Source organism: Gorilla gorilla, chromosome 10 (assembly GCF_029281585.2).
Source record: "Gorilla gorilla gorilla isolate KB3781 chromosome 10, NHGRI_mGorGor1-v2.1_pri, whole genome shotgun sequence".
NCBI lineage: Eukaryota > Metazoa > Chordata > Mammalia > Primates > Hominidae > Gorilla > Gorilla gorilla.
The window spans coordinates 51,608,167-51,633,084 of record NC_073234.2 but is presented as its reverse complement, the minus strand read 5'-3'; the positions used below and the strand labels follow the sequence as shown (position 1 = coordinate 51,633,084).

At 43.8% G+C, this 24,918-nt stretch overlaps 1 long non-coding RNA gene across 1 annotated transcript; it reads left to right on the top strand.

Annotated features, from left to right (window-relative positions):
• The first annotated feature begins 137 nt into the window (after window positions 1-137).
• Window positions 138-24,444, top strand: LOC129525716 (uncharacterized). The gene is made up of 3 exons (XR_010129492.1): window positions 138-285; window positions 7,829-7,991; window positions 22,689-24,444. It is a non-coding gene; the product is annotated as an uncharacterized lncRNA (long non-coding RNA).
• The last annotated feature ends 474 nt before the right edge of the window (window positions 24,445-24,918 follow it).

The window sequence follows — 24,918 nt, the reverse complement described above, 5'->3', positions numbered from 1 at the left end:
CGCCGACTGCAGCCCGCGCGACGCGCGCCCCATTCATGCAGGCCCCGCCTCCCGCCCAGAGGCCTCACAGGCGGCCCGGCCCGCCCCACCTGCGCCCGATTGACGGCCGCGTCTGCCAATCACAGCGCCTCCCGCCCTTGACGGCCTCGTGCCGGGCGCCGAGCGCTCCCTGGCGGCCTCAGCCGGCATCGAATCACCGCGGTTCCCAGAGAGCGTGAGGGGCTGGCGTGGACACACCGGGAATGGACCGTACCCTTTTTCAAAAGGAACTCATGATGTATACAAGTAAGTAAAATATTATACAAGGCATGGCGTACAAAACTAACTACAAGAGAAGTAGAAACAAGCAGGATACTCAGAAGAGGGAGAGAGACAGTATCTGTTAAGAGTCGGGGTGAGGGAGATCATAGTTGGACCAGGCATTGAGGGATGAGGAAGCCCTTACCCGACAGAGGCAGGGCAAAAACGTTTGGGAGGAGAGAAGCTTAACCACGGTCAGAGGCTCATCTGGCTGCGTGTGAAAATGGAGAGGCGGGAGAAGAACGCTGTTCTGGGCTCAGTCGGCGGCTGGGTCGTTGACATTTGCGGTGGACATTTGTTGTCTAGCCGCCATCTTCTTCCAGTGAGAGCACCCCCTTTTCTTTTAGGAAACCACCTCTCCCCCTCTTCTCAGTCTAAATGGAGCTGAATTTTATCCCCAGTTCCAAAGGACCGCATGACCCAGGCCCAGTCAGTCACAACATTTTCCTCCTCTACCCATGGACACTGTTTTAGGGATTGTCACTTGACCCAAGCCCAGACAATATGATATATCCAAGGCTTTCTCTGAAACAATCAGGAAAGAGGCACTCACTCTCTCTCCATTTAGGCTGCAAAATTATTAGAATGTAAACCTGCAGCCGCTGGTGGCCGTCTTATCATCACCTGTAACACATCAAGCCTGCTTGAGAATGAAGCCAGCGCAGAGGAGAGAAAAGCTATGAGACAGGACAAAATTCTAATGACATGCCAAGAACCTGGATCTAACCATGCCTGAAGTTATCACCTAGATTTTTCATTCATTTATTCAACAAATATTTGTTTTAAAAAGTTTATTCTATGCCAGATACTATTCTGGGCATTGAAGGTACATCTGCAAACAAACAGGATATACATTGTGTCCTCTTGGAATTCACAATCTGTGTAGAAGGAAAAGTAGATAATAAACTAGATGAGTAAAATGTATAGATGTTAGTGATCAGTGTTAATAAAAATAAAACTGAAAGGTGATAGAGATGGAAGAGGCATTAAGATTTTAAATAGAGTTGCTTACTTGGGAGGCTGAGGCAGGAGGATCAATTGAAACTAGGAGGTTGAGGCTGTAGTGAGCCATGTTCATGGCACTCCACTCTAGCCTGGGTGACAGGGTGAGGCTCTGTCTCAATAAATAAATAAACACAGCTGCTGCTTGTCACAGGCATGATGGCTTCAAGGTTAATTTTCAGAGCTGGAGCGCTAGCCGCATAGGCCTGAGGGCTTACAGTCCCAATGGGGTGGTTGCAGTGTGCTTCATGGCATCTGGAGGTGGCATTCCTACTGATGACAAGCAGATGACTGGGCTGGAGAGGGAGTTCATGATAGCCATGTATGAGATTGGACCCATACAATATATTACCCCCAAAGGCAGCTTCAGGCACCAGGGAAGACCCTAACAGCTCCCTCCATCACCAAGATAATAGTGAGCTGCATCGGTGAAGAGGACAACAGTGCTGTCAACTGGTTCTGGCTGCACAAAGGCGAGACCCAGCGATGCTCTAACTATGAACCCATTACAAGCTGATGTCCCACAAGTTGGCCCAGTGAGCCCTGGCACTAATTGCTCAAAATGTGCTGTAAAGTATCTTCTCTCCAATAAAGACTAGTCATTGCATTGGCTCCTTCTTCCCCTCCCTCATAATAAATATTTTAAATAGGATGATCAAGGAAGGACTCACTAATAAGATAGCATTTGGGTAAAGATCTGAAGGATGCAAGGAAATAAGCTATGTGGCTATCTAGGGAAGAATTATCCAGACAAAGGGAATGGCAAGTGCATACTATGTCTGATGTATTAGAAGAACAGCAAAGATGCCAGTGTAGCTGGAGTGCAATGAGCAAGGAAAAGAGTAGTGAAAGATGAAGTCAGAAAGGTAACCAGAAGCCATATATTGTGTAGGATATTGTAGGCTATTGTGTGAGGACTTTGGTTTTCTCTAAGTAGGATAGGTAGCCATTGGAGGATTTTGAGTAGAGGAGTGGTATGATCTAACATGTTTTATAACAGGGATCACTCTGGCTCTTGCATTGAAAACAAACCAATAGAAGTATGGACAGGGAGACTAGTTAGCAGGCTAGTGCAATCATTTGGGTGAGAGATGGTTTGAACCAGGGTGGTAACTGTACCGGTGGAAAGAAATGGTCAGATTCCTTATTAAAGACTTGAAAGTAAAGCTGATGGAATTTCTTGATAGTTTGAATGTGGAGGGTGAATGAAAGATAACTGCAAAGTATTTGACTTGAGCAACAAAGATGGTGGAGTTTTCACTAATTGAAATGGGGGAAATGATAGGAGGAGTAGGTTTGGTGAGGGGGAACTGGAAAGAGAAGATCAGGAACAAGTTTGGGCCATGTTGAGTTTGATTTGCCCTTTGGACATCCAAGTAAAGATATCTACTAGGCAATTGATATATATGAGTTTGCTCTTCAGACTCATATATGTCTTATTGCGATTGCACCCCGCTGGGACTGCAAGCCCTCAAAGCCTTCATGGCCAGCGTTCCAGCTGTGCAAAGTAACCTTGAAGCCATCATGCCTGCGACAAGCAGCAGCTCTACTTATTAATTTATGCAATTTGGCAATGTAAATTTGGAAATCATCGTCATATAGATGCTATTAAAGCTAGTAAATTCTTTTTCTTTTTTATTTTATTTATTTTATTTATTTATTTATTTTTTTGAGACGAAGTCTCACTCTGTCGCCCAGGCTGGAGTACAGTGGTGTGATCTCAGCTCACTGCAAGCTCCGCCTCCCAGGTTCACGCCATTCTCCTGCCTCAGCTTCCTGAGTAGCTGGGACTACAGGCGCCTGCCACCACGCCTGGCTAATTTTTTTGTATTTTGAGTAGAGATGGGGTTTCACTGTGTTAGCCAGGATGGTCTCGATCTCCTGACCTCGTGATCTGCCCGCCTCAGCCTCCCAAAGTGCTGGGATTACAGTCGTGAGCCACCGCACGTGGCCAAAAGCTAGTAAATTCTTTTTCTAACTCACTATGCATTGGGTTCCTGTTGTTTACAACTAAGAGGTGGAGTCCCTGTCTTTCCAAACCATTGAAACCCTTTCCTGTGAAGCTCAGCCTCTTCTAATCAGTGAAGAAATTAATCAGTTCACATCTTATCCCCTTTCTTCATCTCCACTTCTTACCCTAAATACGTGCTTTCCCAACTGCTGTGGCAGACTCTTCTAAGCAGAGGGGTTATAACAAGACTGTAGACTTCCACTAGACAAAAGTTGAGAATTCAAGAAGGGAAATAATTCACCATTTATCATGGATGCACAAGGAACATCTAGCAAAAAGAAGAAACTCGATAGGACAGTGAACAGCAGTGTATTCACCTTTGTGTGGTCTCTTGGTCCCTAACCTTTTAATTCTGTTTTTGCTTGCCTCAAGCATAACCGCCAGATTTATATACTCTAGGGTCTTTGGGGGTCTGCTAGATTACTTCTTTCATTGTTAACTCCCTGCTCACCCACCTTTAAATGCTTACTTTCTATAGGATAAAACTAAAACTCCTTATTCTGATATTCGAGGTTCTGTCTCTAAATGCTAATGTCTTCTAATCAAATCAACCCTTTGCTTCAGCTGGAAAGGTCCAACTCCAAACATTAGTTGCTCATTCTTATGTCTAGCTTTGCTCTTTGTGGTAGACAGAATAATGGCTCCTAAAGTATCCATGTCCTAATCCCCAGAACCCGTGTATATGTTATCTTACGTGGCAAAAGGGACTTTGCAGATGTGATTAAGTTACAGATCTAGAGATAAGAAGACTCTCCAGGTGATCTCAATGTGATGACAACGGTCCTTATAAGAGGAAAGGCCAAAATGAGGGAGGGGGATGTGATGACAGAAGCAGGGGTCAGGGTGAGGTAGAGCCATGAGCCAAGGAATGCAGTAGCTTCTAGAAACTGAAAAAAGTCAAGGAAACAGATTCTCCCCTCAATCCTCTATAAGGAACATGGCCCTGTCAACACTTTAATTTGAGCCCTGTTAGACCTAATTTCAGACTTCTGATCTCTAGAACTATAAAATCATAAATCTGTGTTGTTCTTAGCCACCGTTTGTGATAATTTGTTAGAGAACCAACAGGAAACTAACACATTCCTGCTGCGTCCCTGATCTGGATTTCTTCTTCCTTCTACTCTATCTATCCAAATCCCACCCAGGCTTAATACAATCTTTAGGTTTATTGGGTGCTTATGTGCAAAACATCTGGCTAGATGCCAGTAGATAAAGAAAGAATGCAAGATGAAAAGATGAACAAGAGACCTGCTGCCGACTTCAAAAGAGCTCCAAGTCTGGTGCAGGAGAGGCAAGGTAGAGCGGAGGAGTGTGGACCCAGTTTGAAGGAACCGTGTAAGATCATTGGTATTATATTGGTGGGTACCAAGTTTCATATCCCATCCTGGAGTTTTCTCAAAATCAAATGATCATGACTCTTGTTTTCTCTACTTTTCATTTGGAACTTGTAGATATGTAACTCTTGGTTCCTTTACTGCCTTGTGCTGTTTATTTTTTTTTTTTTTGACAGAGTCTCACTCTGTTGCCCAGGCTGGAGTACAGTGGTGCAATCTTGGCTCACTGCAACCTCCACCTCTGGGTTCAAGTGATTCTCCATCCTCAGCCTCCCGAGTAGCTGGGATTACAGGTGTGCACCACCACATCCAGCTAATTTTTATATTTTTAGTAGAGACTGGATTTCACCATGTTGGCCAGGCTGATCTCCAACTCCTGACCTTGGGTGATCCACCTGCGTAGGCCTCCCAAAGCTGTTTAATTTTTTGTCTATGTCTTGTCTGGTCTGTGGAGCTTATTTGTTTATTTAAAAGTATATATATCCAGTCCTCTTTTGTTTCAGGTACTAAGGAAGATCCAGATATGAATAGGTGTCTTTCCTCCCTGTGCTCACAATAGGGCCAGTAGGAATCTAAAAGCCTCTCAAACTAATGTTTACAAAACAGTATGGTAAGTGTTGTCATAGAGGGGCATGCCAAGTGCTATTGAGAGAACTGGGGAGTGGATGACACTTGAGCCAGCGCTTAAGGGCGAATAGATGTGCCAAATGGAAAAGAGAGAACAGTGTGATTAGAAGGTGATGGAAGGATGATCAGGAAGGAGAAAAGGCATTCCAGAAGGGGGAACAATACAGGTGAAAATGGATTGTTTGAGCAATAGTAAGAAATTCAGTGAGGCTGAAGAGTAGGGTGTATAGCAGGAAGAGAGGAGATAAATCTAGAAAGACAGGTCAAATCAAGTTCAAAAAGAGCCTTGTGCTAAGCTAAGAAGTTTGTCCCTTTTTTTTTTTTTTTTTTTTGAGACAGGGTCTTACTCTGTCACCCAGGCTGGAGTGCAGTGGTGCAATCTCTGCTCACTGCAACCTCAACCTCCTAGCTCAAGTGATCCTCCCATCTCAGCTTTCCTAGTACCTGTGGTTACAGGTGTGTGCCATCATGCCCAGCTAATTTTTGTATTTTTTTGTAGAGATGGGGTTTCGCCATGTTGCCCAAGCTGGTCTCAAGCTCCTGGGCTCAGATGATCTTCCTGCCTCAGCCTCCCAAAGTGTTGGGATTATAGGCACAAGCCACCATGCCCGGTTGAGTTTGTCCTTTATTATGTAGATAGTAGCATGTCCTAGACAATTTTTAAGTAAGCTCTATGGAAAAATTCCTTTAGGAGCATTTGAAAATATAGAGGGTCTACAGAAACGACATAGAGAAGATAGAAGCCTGAACCAAATCAGAGCAGGGGGATGAACAGAAGTAAATTTGGCGAAGGAGATATACCTGAGATACAATCAACCAGACTTCATTGCTTATTACATAATAATACTGACTGGTGGGGCTGGGTATGGTGGCTCACGCCTGTAATCCCAGCACTTTGAGAGGCCGAGGCAGGCAGATTGCTTGAGGCCAGGAGTTCAAGACCAGACTGGCCAACATGCTGAAACTCTGTCTTTACTAAAAATAAAAAAATTAGCCAGGTGTGGTGGCGCACACCTGTAATCCCAGCTACTTGGGAGGCTGTGGCAAAGGACTCGCTTGAACCCAAGAGGGGAAGGTTGCAGTGAGCTGGGACTGCGCCATTGCACTCCAGCCTGCACAACAGGCTGTGGCAGGAGACTCGGTTGAACCCAAGAGGGGAAGGTTGCAGTGAGCTGCGATTGCGCCATTGCATTCCAGCCTGTGCAACAGAGTGTCTACTATAAAGACACATGCACATGTATGTTTATTGTGTGCACACTGATCATTTGCAATAGCAAAGACTTGGAACCAACCCAAATGCCCATCAATGATAAACTGTATAAGGAAAATGTGGCACATATACACCATGGAATACTATACAGCCATAAAAAAAGATGAGTTCATGTCCTTTGCAGGGACATGGATGAAGCTGGAAACCATTATTCTCAGCAAACTAGTACAAGAACAGAAAACCAAACACCACATGTTCTCACTCATAAGTGGGAGTTGAACAATGAGAGCACCTGGACACAGGGAGGGGAACATCACACACCGGGGCCTGTTGGTGGGTGGAGGGCTAGGGGAGGGATAGCCTTAGGAGAAATACCTAATGTAGATGACAAGTTGATGGATGCAGCCAACCACCATGCACGTGCACCTGTGTGACAAACCTGCACGTTCTGCACAGGTACCCCATAACTTAAAGTATAATTTAAAAAAAAATAGTGACTGGTATTATAATGTTTTACAATTTTCAATATTTTTTCACATCCCTTACCTAATTAGATCTTTACAACACTATACGAGGGAGATATTATCATTATCCTTGTCTTATAGATGAGAAGGCAGATTTTAAAAAGTGAAGTCATATGAACAAGACCACCTAATGAGTAAGTGGTATCCCTGGCTCTGAACCCAGGCCTTGTTTTAGAATTCCATGCCATCTGATTCTCTAATGAGAAGTGAGGAAGTAAAGAAGACTGAAGAGTTTAGGCCAGCTTAAGGATGCCCTACCTTTATCCTCTAGGGAAGCTCTTAGGTCAACTGCTTCCCCCTCCTTACTGACAGCACTTTCAAACTCCAGCTTCCACCCCTGTCCTACCCATCGAAGAAGCTTCTACATTGTCCCTACCTCCTAGTCTAGCACCTAGTCTTTAGAAACACACATCTCCTCGCCCCATCTCTTTCCTAGGAAGGTGTGGGAGAAGTGTCAACACAGATATTTAAGAGTTTTACTTAATAATTTGCCCTGGCAAATTATTACAGGCGGTGGCTCACACCTGTAATCTCAGCACTTTGGGAGGCTGAGGAGGAAGGATGACTTGAGCCTAGGAGTTTGAGACCACCGTGGGCAACATGGTGAAATCCCGTCTCTACAAAAAATAACAAAAATGAGCTGGGCGTGGTGGCATGCGCCTGTGGTCCCAGCTACTTGAGAGGCTGAGGTGGGAGGATCACTTGAGCCTGGGAGGTCTAGGCTGCAGTGAGCCATGACTGCACTACTGCACTCCAGCGTGGGGGACAGCGTGAGATCCTGTCTCGAAAAATAGTAATGAAATAGTTTTCCCTGTTGCAGATAGAATGCTCTTCCCCTTCTTTGCTGGCCAATTCCTACTCATCTGTTAAAACCAAGCTTAGAGATTACCTCTTTGATGACATCTCTACCAAGTCTGATTGAGAACATCTCTGTGAGCACATAGTATTCTAACATCTCTATCATCATACCATGAAATCATCAGGTAATGTAAACTCCTTCAGGGAAGGTAGGTATTCCTGATGTCTAGCTATAGACCCACTCCATGTCTGTTACATGCTTGTTGAACAAATGAATGCCTTTCCACAGTCCCATTTTTCCCACATGATAGAAGATGTTTTTTGTTTTGTTTTGTTTTTGTTTGTTTGTTTTTTTGAGACAGAGTCACTCTGTGGCGCAGGCTGTAGTGCAGTGGCATGATCTCGGCTCACTGCAACCTCCACTTCCGGGGTTCAAGCGATTCTCATGCCTCAGCCTCCTGAGTAGCTGGAATTACAGGCACGCGCCACCATGCCTGGCTAATTTTTGTATTTGTTTTTAGTAGAGATGGGGTTTCGCGATGTTGGCCAGGCTGGTCTGAAACTCCTGGCCTCAAGTGAACCGCCCGCCTTGGCCTCCCAAAGTGCTGGGATTATAGGAATGAGCTACTGTGCCCAGCTGAACATGTTGGATTCTTTATCATTCCTCCCAGATACATCCTGACTGCCTGTATCACTCAGGATAGTTGGAGGGGATTCGGTGCAGAAAACAGAAACCCCTGCAACTATCTTAGGGATACAAAGAGTTAAGTGCTTACGAAATCCTTCAGAAAGTCTAGAGGAGCGGCCAGGTGTGGTGGCTCACGCCTGTAATCCCAGCACTTTTGGGATGCCGAAGCAGGTGGATCACAAGGTCAAGAGATGGAGACCGTCCTGACCAACATGATGAAACCCTGTCTCTACTAAAAATACAAAAATTAGCTGGGTGTGGTGATGCACACCTGTAGTCCTAGCTACTTGGGAGGCTGAGGCAGGAGAACCGCTTGAAGCCGAGAGGCAGAGGTTTCAGTGAGCCGAGATCGCGCCACTGCACTCCAGCCTGGTGACAGAGCAAGACATAGTCTCAAAAAAAATAAAATAAAATAAAGTCTAGAGGAACTAGCTCTGGGTTGAAACTCCAAGAATGACCACCAGAACAAGGTAAGAGTGCTCCAACAGGGAAGCTGTTACCTCTACCACTGTCAGGGAGGGTGAAGCACCTGAAAGTCTCCACTAACTGGGTTTAAGAGTAAGTGGCTGCAGCTATGATCCAGCGAGCTGGCAGCTGTATCAGGACATTGCCACTGCTACACTCTGATGCAGCCACCTCTCAATATTTGCAAAGCTAGAGACCTCACAGTATCACTGCTATAGAAACATGACACATCTCTACAACCTTGCTTGGCCAGGAGAAATAGTCAAAGTAGCAGGGTGATTGGCCTTTGTCTCACTTCTGCATTCTACTATATATATTTTTTGAGACAGAATCTCACTCACTCTGTCATCCAGGCTGGAGTGCAGTGGCACAATCACAGCTTACTACAGCTTCGAACTCCTGGGCTCAAGGGATCCTCCCATCTCAGCCTCCTAAGTAGCTGGGACTACAGACATGTACCACCACTCTGGCTAATTTAAAAAAAACAAAACAAAAAAAGGTTTGTAGATACAGGGTCCCACTGTATTGCTCAGGCTGGTTTCAAACTCCTGGGCTCAAGCAACCATCCTGCCTCAGCCTCCCAATGTACTAGAATTACAGGTATGAGCCCAGCCTCACTTCTGCATTTGAAATCTCACCCAAGTACATGTGATTGGCTGTAAGGAATTCTGAGACATATAATCCTTAGCTTTTTAGCCTCTTCAGGAAAGTATGCTAAAAGGAGATGAAAATGGATGCTGAATGCTAATCAATCATCCACCACATTGCTTGTCTGAAAATCCACCCAATTGTCTTATCATCCACAACTGAGTCTCTTCCTCTACACCTACACCCCTTGCCCAGTACCTGCCCCTGTGGCTGGCTTAGTCTCTGATTCTTGCCCTTAGTCAGCTCCTTCAGGCTACGATTTGATCTTTTCTGCAACTTGGTTTAGGCAAAATGTCTTAGCTATGATTCCAGAAGCACAATCCATAAAAGAGCAATTGATATATTATACTCTATCAGAATTAAAAATTAATGCTCTTTGAAAACTACTGTTAGGAGAACTAAAAACAAATCACAAGCTAGGACTGGGAGGAAATATTGCAAATCACCTATCTGACAAAGGATTTGTATCCAGAGTATATAATGAACTCTCAACACCTGGCTGGGCGCAATGGCTTACGCCTGTAATCCCACCACTTTGGGAGGCTAAGGCAGGCAAATCACTTGAGGTCAGGAGTTCGAGACTAGCCTGGCCAACATGATGAAACCCCGTCTCTACTAAAAAATTCAAAAATTAGCTGGGAGTGGTGGTGCGTGCCTGTAATCCCAACTACTCAGGAGACTGAGGCAGGAGAATCACTTGAACCTGGGAGGTGGAGGTTGCAGTGAGCCGAGATTGCACCAATGCACTCCAACCTAGGTGACAGAGTGAGACTCCATCTCAAAAAAAAAAAAAAAAGAAAAAGAAAAAGAAAAAGAAAACAAACACCCAACTCAACAGCAACAGGTATTAAGCAGCCTCTGCAAAAAAAAAAAAAAAAAAAAAAGAAAAGAAAAAGAAAAGGAAAAACAAACAGCTCAATTAAAAATAGGTTAAAAAAAAAAAAAAACAAAAACGGCCGGGCATAGTGGCTCATGCCTATAATCTTGACACTTTGGGAGGCCAAGGCTGGAGAATTGCTTGAGTTGCTTAAGTCCAGGAGTTGAGGACCAGCCTGGGCAACAGTGGGATCCCATCTCTACAAAAAAATTAAAAATAAAGTTAGCCAGGTCCATGGCACACACCTGTAGTCCCAGCTACTTGGGAGGCTGAAGTGGGAGAATCACTTAAGCCCAGAAGTTCAAGACTGCAGGGAGCCATGATTGCACCACTTCACTCTAGCCTGGGCAACAAAGTGAGACCCAGTCTCAAAAAATGATAGCGATTTTTCAAAAATTAAGAATAAAATAAAGGCCGGGTGTGGTGGCTCACGCCTGTAATCCCAGCACTTTGGGAGACCGAGGCGGGCGGATCACGAGGTCAGGAGATCGAGACCACCCTGGCTAACACGGTGAAACCCCGTCTCTAATAAAAATACAAAAAATTAGCCAAGTGTGGTAGTGGGCTCCTGTAGTCCCAGCTACTTGGGAGGCTGAGGCAAGACAATGGTGTGAACCTGGGAGGCGGAGCTTGCAGTGAGCCGAGACTGAGCCACTGCACTCCAGCCTGGGCGACAGAGCGAGACTCTGTCTCAGAAAAAAAAAAAAAAGAAGAAGAAGAAGAAAATAAAATAAATTTTAAAAATATAGGGCCAGGCACAGTGGCTCACGTCTGTAATCCCAGCACTCTGGGAGGATGGGAGGCTGAGGCGGGCAGATTGCTTGAGCCCAAGAGTTTGAGACCATCCTGGGCAACATGGCAATACTTGGTCTCTACAAAAAGTACAACAAATTAACCAGTAGAACATATCTATAGTCCCAGCTACTTGGGAGGCTGAGGTAGGAGGATCACTTGAGCTTGGGAGGTCAAGCCTGCAGTGAGCTGTCATCACACTACGGCACTCTAGCCTGGGCAACAGAGTGAGATTCTGTCTCAAAAAAGGTGTGTGTGTGTGTGTGTGTGTGTGTGTGTGTGTGTGTGTGTGTGTGTGTGAGAGAGAGAGAGATGGTTTGGATTTCAGTGTGTTTCATTTCTGTTAGCTGCTTTTTCTCATAACCATTGGCCAGAACAAGATCAGTGCATTTGAAATGAAAAGGAGGGATCAGAAGGAGGGTTATAAAAGTAGACAAGGAAAGGTGGGAGATATTGGCAGGGGGCAATGGCTCACACATGTAATCCCAACACTTTGCGGGGCCAAGGCTGGAGGATCACTTGAGTCCAGAAGTTCAAGAACAGCCTGGGCAACATAGCAAGACCCTTTCTCTACAAAAGAAATTAGCCAGGTACAGTGGCATGCACCTGTAGTCCCAGGTACTCAGGAGGCTGACATGGGAGGATCACTTGAGCCCAGGAGGTCAGGTCTGCAGTGAGCCATGATTGTGCCACTGCACTCCAGCCTGGTGGCAGAGCGAGAGAGAGAGAGAGAGAAAGAAGGGAGGGAGGGAAGGAAGGAGTGAGAGAAAGAGAGAAAGAAAGAAAAAGAAGAGAGAAAGGGGAGGGAGGGAAGGAAGGAAAGAGAGAGAGAGAAAGAAAAAGAAAGGAAAGAAAGAAAGAAAGGAAGAGGCCAAGCACAGTGGGTCATGCCTATAATCCCAGCACTTTGGGAGGCTGAGGTGGGCAGATCACCCGAAGTCAGGAGTTCAAGAGCAGCCTAGCCAACATGGTGAAACCCCGTCTCTACTAAAAAAAAAAAAAAATTAGCCAGGCATGGTGGTGCACGCCTGTAGTCCCAGCTACTTGGGAGGCTGAGGCAGGAGAATTGCTTTAACCCGGGAGATGGAGGTTGCTCTGAGCCGAGATCATGCCACTGCACTCCAGCCTGGGCGACAGAGCGAGACTCCGTCTCAAAAAAAAAAAAAAAATTTAGAGGAGGACCTTGAGGTCATTCCCAAGTTGCTTCCACTGGTTCTCCTCTCCATCCTTGCCCTGGGCTGAGGGATTTAATCTGCTTTTTATCTCTCACTCTGCCACACCACCTCCTAACTTTGGGAAAGCAGATCTGTGGCTATTTTCCTACCTTCCTCCCCTCTACCTTCTTACTCCCCCCACAGCCTTTAAAGTCAAGTCCAACTGCCATTTTCCTTTAAAGGTTTTATTTATTTGTTAAAAACCACAAAACTTTGCAAAGTTATGCTTACCAATACGTGCCAATTGTGCCACAAGAGGCAGCATAGCATAATGATTAAGAGCATGGGCTCCAGAACAGTCACCAGAGCTCAAATTCAAGCTCTGTGACCTTGGACAAACTGAATGAGCCTTTTCCTCATCTGTAATGTAGTCATTGTTCCTACTTCCCAGGGTGATTGCAAAGATTAAATGAGTTAATACATTTAAAACATCTTGAACACCATCTAGCATCTCATAACCAGAAAACACTGTGAAGAAAACCCTTAGAAATAGAGCTGAGGAAGACCTTAAAGAGAGGGTTCTCACGCACGTATAACTGATAACAAAAAAGATTCTACAAAAGCCACAGTTTTGCACAAAGGCCACCACAACCTTTCACAAAAAAAATACTGCTGCAAAGACATCTGCCCAGCAACTGCTTGTCCAACCTCAGACTGGTGTCGGCCTTGTTATTGATCTTTGTAGCCAAGGATAATTATTTCAAAATAATTATGTAATCCTCATTTTTTCCTTTGAAAACCTTTGTCTTCCTTTACCTTCCTGAATATGCATATAGGTTACTATGGCACATGTATTCTCATTGCAATGCTCTATTCCCAAATAAATATCATTTTCTTTTGGGAAGCCTCTCCTGTTTGTTATTTAGGTTGACATGTGCATTTAAATGACTCCTGTGCCTTTTCATGGCTTGATGGCTCATTTCTTTATGGCACTGAATAGTATTTCATTGTCTGAGTGTACCACAATTTATCCATTCATCTACTGAAGGACATCTTGGTTGCTTCCAAGTTTTGGTAATTATGAATAAAGCTCCTGGAAACATCCATGTGCAGATGTTTATATGCACATAAGTTTTCAACTCCTTTGGATAAATACCAAGGAGCATGATTGCTGGATTGTACAGTAAGAGGATGTTTAATTTTCTTTTTTACAATAATTTTAACTTTTATTTTAGATTCAGAGGGTACATGTGCAGGTTTGTTACATGAGTATATTGCATGATGCTAAGGTTTGGGTTACAATTGATCCCATCACCCAGGTAGTGAGCATAGTACCTGTATTAGTCTGTTTTCACACTGCTGATAAAGACATATCCAAGACTGGGCAATTCATGAAAGAGGTTTAATGGACTTACAGTTCCACGTGGCTGGGGAAGCCTCACAATCATGGCGGAAGGTAAGGAGGAACAAGTCACATCTTACATGGATGGCAGCAGGCAAAGAGACAGCTTGTGCACAGAAACTCCCCCTTATAATACCATCAGATCTGATGAGACTTATTCACTATCAGGAGAACAGCACAGGAAAGACCTGCCCCCATGACTCAACTACCTCCCACCAGGTTCCTTCCACATGGGAATTGTGGGAATTACAATTCAAGATGAGATTTGGGTGGGACCATATCAGTATCCCAATAGTTTTTCAACCCTTGCCCCTTCCCTCCCACCAACCATATCAGTACCCAATAGTTTTCAACCCTTGCCCCTTCCCTCCCACCCCCTCTAGTAGTCCCCAGTGTCTATTGTTGCCATCTTTATGTCCACGAGTACCCAATATTTAGCTCACACTTATGAGAATATGCAGTATTTGGTTTTCGTTCCCGTGTTAGTTCACTTAGGATAATGGCCTCCACTTGCATCTATGTTGCTGCAAAGGACATGATTTTGTTCTTTTTTATGGCTGTGGTATACTTAGTTTTCTAAGAAATTGCAGAACTCTCTTCCAAAGTATCTGTACTATTTTGCATTCCCACCAGCAATGGATGAGAGTTTCCATTGCTCCACATCTTTACCAGCATTTGGTGTTGTGAATGTTCTGAATTTTGGCCATTCTAAGAGGTGCACAGTAGTATTTAATTGTACTTTTAATTAGTATATCCCTGATGAGATATAATGTGGAATACCTTTTTTATAAATTAATTTTTTTTTGAGACGGAGTCTCGCTGTGTCGCCAGGCTGGAGTGCAGTGGTGCAATCTCGGCTCACTGCAACCTCCGCCTCCTGGGTTCAAGTGATTCTCCTGCCTCAGCCTCCCAAGTAGCTGGGACTATAGGCACCCGCCACCACGCCCAGCTAATTTTTCGTATTTTTAGTAGAGACATGGTTTCACCATGATGAGTCCGGGCATGGTGGCTCATGCCTGTAATCCCAGCACTTTGGGAGGCTGAGGTGGACGGATCACAAGGTCAGGAGTTTGAGACCAGCCTGGCCAACATGGTGAAATCCCATCTCTACTAAAAATACGAAAAATTAGCCGGGCATGGTGGCGGGTGCCTGTAGTCCCAGCTACTTGGGAGGCTGAGGCAGGAGAATTGCTTGAACCTGGGAGGCGGAAGTTGCAGTAAGCTGAGATCGCACCATTGCATTCCAGCCCGGGAGACAGTACAAGACACCATCTCAATAAATAAATAAATAAATAATAATAATTATTATTATTTTGGCAGAGACAAGAGTTGCCTAGGCTGGCAGGGCGCGGTGGCTCACGCCTGTAATCCCAGCACTTTGGGAGGCCGAGGCGAGTGGATCACGAGGTCAGGAGATCAAGACCATCCTGGCTAACATGGTGAAACCCTGTCTCTACTAAAAACACAAAAAATTAGCCGGGCGTTGCCATGGGCGTGGTTGTGGGCAAATAAGTATATGAAAAATGCTCGAGTGCTACACAGTGGCTCACATCTTTAAACTCAGAGCTTTAGGAGGCCCAGGCAGGGAGATCACTTGAGGCCAGGAGTTCAAGACCAGCCTAGGCAACTCTTTTTTTTTTTTTTTTTTTTTTTTTTTTGAGATGGAGTCTCGCTCTGTCGCCCAGGCTGGAGTGCAGTGGCATGATCTTGGCTCACTGCAAGCTCTGCTCCCGGGTTCACGCCATTCTTCTGCCTCAGCCTCCCGAGTAGCTGAGATTACAGGCACATGCCACCACGTCTGGCTAATTTTTGTATTTTTAGTAAAGACTGGATTTCACCATGTTGGTCAGGCTGGTCTCAATCTCCTGACCTCATGATCTGCCCTCCTTGCCTCCCAAAGTGCTGGGATTACAGACGTGAGCCATCGCCCCTGTCCATCATCTGTACATCTTCTTTGGTAAGGTGTCTGTTAAGGTATTTGGCCCATTTTAAATTTTTTATTTTATTTTGTCTTTTTCTTTCAGATCAAGTGAACAAAATGGCCCATTTTTTAAAAATAGGGTTGTTTGTTTTCGTATTGTCGAGTTTTAAGAGTTTTTTGTTTATTTTGGTTAATAGCCCTTATGTCTTTTGCAAATATTTTCTCCCAGTCTGTAGCTCAATTTTTCATTCTCTTGACAGTGTCTTTTGCAAAGCAGAAAATTTTTGTTTTAATGAAGTCAACCTTTATCAATTATTTCTTTCATAGGATTATACCTTTGGTGTTATATCTAAAAAGGCATGACCAAATCCAACGCCATCTACATTTTCTCCTATGTTATCTTCTAGGAATTTTATACTTTTGAGCATTTATACCCTTTGCCCACTTTTATGTTGTTTTTTTTCTTGTTAATTTGTAGAAAAAACACTGTTTCAGGCTGGGCACGGTGGCTCACACCTGTAATCCCAGCACTTTGGAAGGCTGAGGTGGGCGGATCACTTGAGGTCAAGAGTTCGAGACTAGCCTGGCCAACATAGTGAAACCCTGTCTCTACTAAAAATACAAACAAAACAAACAAAAAAACAACCAGCCGGGTGCAATAGCTCACGCCTATAATCCCAGCATTTTGGGAGGCCGAGGCGGGTGGATCACCTGAAGTCAGGAGTTCAAGACCAGCCTGGCCAACATGGTGAAACCCTGTCTCTACTAAAAATTAAAAAAAAAAAAAAATAGCCAGGCGTGGTGGCAGGTGCCTGTAATCCCAGCTACTTGGGAGGCTGACGCAGGGAGAATTACTTGAACCTGGGAGAAGGAGGTTGCAGTGAGCAGAGATTGTGCCACTGTACTCCAGCCTGGGCAACAGAGCAAGACTCCGTCTCAAAACAAAAATAAATTAGCTGGGCACGGTGGCATGTGCCTGTAATCTCAGCTACTCAGGAGGCTGAGGGAGGAGAATTGCTTGAACCCTGTAGGGGAGGTTGCGGTGAAGTGAGCTGAGATTGCGCCACTGCACTCCAGCCTGGGCGACAGAGTGAGACTCTGTCTCAAAAAACAAACAAACAAACAAAAAACACTAAGAACATGAACAGACAATTCTCAAAAGAAGATATACAAATGACCAAAAAACATATAAAAAATGTTCAACATCACTAATTGTCAAGGAAATGCAAATCAAAACCACTAATTATCAGGGAAATGCAATACCACCTTACTCCTGCAAGAATGGCCATAATCAAAAAATCAAAAATAACGGATGCTGGCATGGATGTGGTAAAATGGGAACACTTTTATACTGTTGGTCGAATACTACCACTATGGAAAACAGTGTGGAGAGTCCTTAAAGCGCTAAAAGTAGATCTATCATTTGATCCAGCAAACCCACTCCTAGGTGTCTACCCAGACGAAGTCATTATATGAAAAAGATACTGACACATACATGTTTGTGGCAGCACAATTTGCAATTGCAAAAATATGGAACCAGACCAAATGCCCATCGATCAACGAGTAGAAAAAGAAAATATGGTATATACACCGTGGAATACTACTCAGCCATAAAAAGGAACTAAATAATTGCATTTGCAGCAACCTGGATGGAATTGGAGACCATTGTTCTAAGTGAAGTAACTCAGGAATGGAAAATCAAACATCATTATGTTCTCCCTCATAAGTGGGAGCTATGCTTTGAGGATGCAAAGGCAGAAGAATGACACAGTTGGACTTTGTGGACTCGGGAAAGGGTGGGACAGGGGTGAGAGATAAAAGACTATACAGTGGGTACAGTGTACACTGCTCTGGTGATGGGTGCACCAAAATCTCAGAAATCACCACTAAAAAACGTATTCATGTAACCAAATACCACCTATTCCCCCAAAACCTATTGAAATAAAAAATAAATAAAATTTTTTAAAAAGAGGGTACACTGTTTCAATATCTATGCCACCCCAAACTTGGTGGCATAAAACAACAACAATTTTATTTGGCTCATAGATTCTATGCAACAGGAATTTGGACTGGGCACAGCAGGGTATCAGCTGGAAGGACTCAAATGACCGGAATCATCTGGAGTCTCCTTCATTCACATGTGTAGCATCTGGGCTAGGATGACTCAAAAGCTGGGCTTAGTTGGGATTGTTGACCCGAGCACCTAAAGATGGCCTCTTCAAGTGGCTTGGGCTCACAAGCTTGTGGCTGGGTTCTAACAGGAAGTATCCCAAGAGCAAGCATGTTCCAAGAGACTTAGGCAGAAACTGAATAGCTTTTCATGACACAACCATAGAAGTCACACAGCATCACTTATTCTGTAGTCTGTTCGTTGAAACAGCCACAAATTGCCCACATTCATGGGGAGAGGATATGGACTCAACTTCCCGACGAAATCTGTGTCAAAGCATTGAAGATCATGTTTAAAAAACCATCTCAAATGTGGCTTCTAATTATACTGCTGAGAGAGTAACCAGGACTGGGAACAATTGAGGTACAGCATTTTGTATGCATAGTCAAAAGATGTTTATTATCTATAGGACATTGTTTAGAAATTTGCTCTACTATTTAATTTGTGATAAGTGATTAGTAAACATGTTTATCAGTGTAAAACTCATAGAATGGCAAAAAAAAAACTACCTCAGTTTTAATTTTCAGAAGTATGCTTTCCCCCATTTGGGGGAAGCATTAGCCTTCCAAGTGTTTTATTTTTTCCATTTGAAAAATTGGTATAAAAATTGCAGTTGATGGCAACTCCATCCTTCTAGGTGCTCAAGTAGTGGCTGTAAATATGTTCTTAAATTCTTTGATATCCCACCTTGAAAAGGTGTAGTCTAATTCCCTTCCCTTTGAAAGTGGACAAAACTCAGTAATGGAAACAGGGCCACTCTTACGGTGTGTGGGTCCCCAGGCAAATTTGTTTTTAATGAGATCCCATCTATATAATGATTTGATTTAAAATGTATTACATTCTTAGATATGACACATAAAGCTCAAGCAACACAGATTTTATCAAGCAACCAAAGAAAATGGATAAATTGGATTTCTTCAATATTAAAAATGTTCTGGCTGGGCTCAGTGGCTCATGCCTGTAATCCCAGCACTTTGGGAGGCCAAGGTGGGCAGATCACATGGTCAGGAGTTCGAGACCAGCCTGGCCAATATGGTGAAACCCCGACTGTATTAAAAATACAAAAAAAAAAAAAAAATTAGCCAGGTGTGGTGGTGGGTGCCTGTAGTCCCAGCTACTTGGGAGGCTGAGGCAGGAGAATCGCTTGAACCCAGGAGGCAGAGGTTGCAGTGAGCCAAGATTGCGCCACTGCACTCCAGTCTGGGTGATAGAGCGAGACTCTGTCTCAAAAAAAAAAAAAAAAAAAAGAAAAGAAAAAAAAAAGGGGCGGGTGCAGTGGCTCACACCTGTAATCCCAGCACTTTGGGAGGCTGAGGTGGGCAGATCACAAGGTCAGGAGATCAAGACCATCTTGGCTAACACGGTGAAACCTTGCCTCTACTAAAAATGCGAAAAATTAGCCAGGCATGGTGGCACGCATCTATAGTCCCAGCTACTTGGGAGGCTGAGGCAGGAGAATAGCTTGAACCTGGGAGGTGGAGGTTGCAGTGAGCCAAGATTGTGCCACTGCACTCCAGCCTGGACAATAGAGCGAGACTCCGTCTCAAGAAAAAAAAGTTCTTGCTTCAAAAAATCATTAAGTAGGATTAAAAAACAGCCCATGGAATGGGAGAAAAATATCTGCAAGCTATATATCTGATAAGTATCCAGAATATATAAAGAGCTCTTAATATCTCAACAATAAAAGACAGCCCAAGTTAAAAAAAAATGGGCAAAAGTCTTGAATAGACATTTCTCCAAAGAAGATATACAATGGCCAATAAGATACTCAACATGATTAGTCATTAGGGAAATGCAAAGCAAAAACACAGTGAAATATCACTTCGCATCTAATAAGATAGCTATAAAGAAAACCATGGGTAATAAGGAATGTTGGCAAGGATGTAGATAAATTAGTGACCACAGAAACTGCTGATGAGAACATAAAATGGTACAGCCACTTTGGAAAACAGGTTGGCAATTCCTCAAAAAGTTAAATCTAAAGTTATCATATGGCCAGGCACGGTGGCTCATACCTGTAACCCCAGCACTTTGGGAGGTGAAGCGGGCAGATCACCTGAGTTTGGGAGTTTGAGACCAGCCTGGCCAACATGGCAAAACCCCGTCTCTACTACAAAAAATTAGCCGGGCCTGGTGGCAGGCATCTGTAATCCTGGCTACTTGGGAGGCTGAGGCAGGAGAATTGCTTGAACCCAGGAGGCAGAGGTTGCAGTGAGCCGAGATTGCACCATTGCACTTCAGCCTTGGCAACAGTGAGACTCTCTCAAAAATAAAATAAAATAAAGTTACCATATGATCCAGTAACTCTACTCCTAGGTATATATCCAAAATAAATGAAAGCATATGTCCACACAAAAATTTGTACATGAATGCTCATAGCAGCATTATTCATAATAGCCAAAAAGTGGAAACAACCCAATGTCCATCATTGGACATTTAAAGTGAATGGACAAACTAAATGTAGTATAATCGTACAATGGAATATGATTCAGCCATAAAAAGGAATGAAGTACTGATACATGCTACAACATGGATGAACTTTAAAATATTATGCTAAGTTAAAGAAGTGAGATACCAAAAGCCACATATTGTATGATTCTATGAAATTTCCAGGATAGGCAAATCTAGAGACAGAAAGTAAATTAGTAATTGTTGGGGTTGTGGAGAAAGAGAGAAGGAAATTAACCCTGCTAATGAATGGAGGGATTTCTTTGGAGGGTAATAAAAATGTTTTGGGGGCTGGGCATGGTGGCTCATGCCTGTAATCCGAGAATTTTGGGGCATCAAGGTGAGAGGATTGATTGAGCCCAAGAGTTCAAGACCAGCCTAGGCAACATAGTGAGACCCTGTCTCTACAAAATTAAAAAAAATTTTTTTTAATTAGCCAGGTATGGTGGTGCACACCTGTAGTCCCAGCTACTTGGGAGGCTGAGGTGGGAGGATTGCTTGAGCCCAGGAGGTCAAGGCTGCAGTAAGCCATTATCGTACCACTGTACTCTAACCTGGGCAACAGATCGACTCCCTGTCTCAAATATTTTAATGTAAAAATATTTTTTAAATGAAAATAAGGTTCTGGAATTAGTGGTGATTGCACAATCTTGGGAATATTCTAAAAATGACTAAAATGTACACTTTAAAAGGGTGAATTTCACATTGGGAGGCTGAAACAGGAGGATCACTTGAGTCCAGGAGTTGGAGACCAGCCTGGACAACATGGCAAGATCCCGCCTCTACAGAAAAAAAAAATTGTTTTTTGTTTGTTTGTTTGTTTTGTTTTTGAGATGGAGTCCCGCTCTGTCGCCAGGCTGGAGTGCAGTGGCACCATCTCGACTCATTGCAACCTCCGACTCCCTGGTTCAAGTGATTCTCCTGCCTCAGCCTCCCAAGTAGCTGGGATTACAGGCATGCTCCACCATGCCCAGCCAATTTTTGTATTTTTAGTAGTGATGGGGTTTTGCCATGTTGGCCAGGATGGTCTAGATCTCCTGACCTCATGACCCATCCGTCTCGGCCTCCCAAAGTGCTGGGATTACAAGTGTAAGCCACTGTGCCTGGCCAAAAAAAAATGTTGTAAAATGCAAGGCATGGTGGTACACACCTGTGGTTCCAGCTACTCGGGAGGCTGTGGCAGGAGGATTGCTAGAGCCCAGGAGTTCAAGGCTGCAGTGACCCATGTTTGCACCACTGCACTCCAGCCTGGGTGACAGAGCGAGACCCTTTCTCAATTAAAAAAAAAATTGGGCCGGTAATTTATAATAATTAAAAAATAAATGGTAATTTTTTTTTTCTGAGACAGACTCTCACTCTGTCACCCAGGCTGGGGTACAGTGGCACAATCTTGGTTCATTGCAATCTCCACCTACTGGGTTCAAGAAATTCTTGTGCCTCAGCCATCTGAGTAACTGGGATTACAGGTGTGTGCCACCACGCCCAGCTAATTTTTGTATTTTTAGTAGAAATGGGGTTTCACTACGTTGCACAGGCTGGTCTCAAACTGCTGGCCTCAAGTGATCCACTCGCCTTGGCCTCCCGAAGTGCTGGGATTACAGGTGTGAGCCAATACACCTGGCCTAAAATGGTAAATTTTATGATATGTGAATTATGTCTCAATTTTTAAATGTATCACAAAGTTTATGAGACTGTGTGAAGTATAATGACATATAGCAAAATGATATATCAATGAAGACTTAGAATAATGGGTAGAAAAGAGATATCAGCTTATTGTCCATATCAGAGCATGTGATGATTCTTCACAGTGTGCAGGTACCACCTTTTCTTGTTCAGGTCCAAAAATCATGTTCTTCATGTTCTTTATTGTCAAATATGCCATTCCTGGCTAATTTCATATCTCCCACCAAGAGAAAAAGGTAGTAACTCTTGTTACTATAATTCCATAGGTCTTTGCAACCTGTTTGTAGTGAAACAATGTAGACATTTTTGTTTCTGGAGTTCCTTAATACTCTTGGTTACAACATTACTCATGATACATTATTCATGATGTCGTCCATGACTCTCTCAAAAATTATTACTGTATTTTCTTTTTTAAATTATTTTATTTTATTTTGTTTTATTTTATTACTGTATTTTCTTGATTATGATCACAAATGCAGGTCTTACCCAGAGAATGCCAAAAAATGTAAACAATAATTTGTTTTATGGTCATGTTAAATTTTCACTCAGAATTTTATCTAATAAACATAGAGCATCACTTCTTCTAACCCTATCTTCTTTTGCACACTTTAAACCATAATTACGACATTCCTAGGCTATCAGTTCTTTGAATGATGACCACATGCCTATCTTTTGGACACCATCACCAACAGGGAAGATGTGTGAAGGACCCACGGGTGCAGCAAGAGGAGTGATCCCATTCCTGCATGCCTCATTTGGCATGACTTAAGACAAACATGGAGGGAGCATTGCATCACCACATCAGTCAGAAGCAAAAGAGGACATCAGTTGGAAAGGGCCCTTTGGCACTGTGTAGCAACAATCCCAAAATCATTGGACTACCCAGGGAGGACTGCCTGACACCTATCATGGAATCTTCTGCTGGGGTGGGGTAACTACCCTGGGTGCGAGTGATGGGGCAGAAAGGAGATGGCATGCAGTCATACACAGAATAAAAGATGTCTGCTACCACTCTGTAGTCTTCAGGTGCTGTGGACCACCAGCAGTTCCACAGTCAGAACACTGACAAAGGAAGGCCAGCACAAGGTCCCCAACACATGGCTCATGACCAAGGGTTGGTAGAGGACTGTCGATAGCCCAGAGACCTGAACTCATCTTGTGTTTGACCCCAAATAAGCATGTCAACACTATTCTGGAGACCCAATTTCACACTATTTTATGAAAGAACTGTGCTAGCCAGCAAGAGTGACTGACTGACTTACCTGCAAGGTGCTCTCAAATTCTTGTTTTCTTTTCTGTAGAGCTGGCATCTCGCTTTGTTACCCTTACCCAGGCTGGTCTTGAACTCCTGGCTTTGAAGGATCCTCCCACCTCAGCCTCCCAAAGTGCTAGGATTACAGGCATAAGCCACCATGCCTGGCCTCAAAGATAACATAATAAATGATTATTGTTTTAAGCCACTGAGTTTTGTAGTGCTCTGTTACAAAACAGTAGATAAATAATACATACGACTAAAAACCTAGGTGTCATCCTTGACTCCTCATTCTCTTACATCCCACATCCAATCTGCCAGCAAATTATATTGGTTTTACCTTCAAAATATATCCAGAATCTACTTCCCACCACCTCTACCACTACCACTTTGGTGTGAACCTTCTAACTATACTGCTTTTACCCTTGAATCTCCACAATTTATTTTCAAACAGCAGCCAGTGTTACTGTAAGAAGGTAAGTCATATTATGTTAGTCCTCTGCTAAAAACCCTGCAATGGTTACCTATTTTCCTCGGAACAAAAAAGCCAAAGTCCCAAGTCTTTCAAGCCCCTACATGATCTTCCCCTGCTACACTACCTCTCTGACTGCATCTCCTGTACTTCTGCCCTAATTTATACCACTGCAGTGGCCTTCCTACTGTTCTTCACCTGTGCCAGGCATGTTTCTACTTAAGGCTTTAGCCCTTACTGTTCCTCTGCCTGAAATACTCTTTCCTTGGATCCTGTGTTGTGCAATCCCTCCCTCGTCTCCTCCAAGTTATTGCTCCAGTCTCACTTCCCAATGAAGCCTATCACCTCTGTAATTTCTACATGTCCATCTCTCTGAACTTCTTTTTTTTTTTTTTTTTGAGACAGAGTCTCACTCTGTCACCCAGGCTGGCGAGATCTCGGCTCACTGCAACCTCTGCCTCCTGGAATCAAGTGATGCTTGTGCCTCAGCCTCGGGAGTAGCTGAGATTACAGGTGCGTGCCACCACACCTGGCTAATTTTTGTATTTTTCGTAGAGACAGGGTTTCACCGTGTTGCGCAGGGTGGGCTTGAACTCCTGACCTCAGGTGATCCACCCACCTCAGCCTCCATCTCTCTGAACTTCCGATACCAATTATCCTACTCTATTTTACAGCACTTATACTCTAACAATACTATACAATTTACTTATCATGCTTATTATTTAGTTTTTCTCTTCTAGAATTTAAGCTCTATGAGGGCATGATTTTTGTATTTTGTTCACTGATATACCCACACATGCCTAAAGCAGGCACGTCGTAGGTGCTCAATAAATGAATAACCTGTGTCACTCAAAACCGTGCAGGCAGAACTCTTAGCAAGCTCTTGGCCTAGGCACATAATTTAAGCCTGACAAAAGGTCAATTGAACCTTAAGTATGGCATGAAAACAGAGCTGCAGCACCTGAAAGGGCCACACTGGTACAAAGGCAAAAATCTTGGGGACAGGCATGGTGGCTCACACCTGTAATCCCAGCACTTTGGGAGGCCATGGCAGGTGGATCACCTGAGGTCAGGAGTTCGAGACTAGCCTGGCCAACATGGTGAAACCTCGTCTCTACTGAAGATACAGAAAATTAGTCA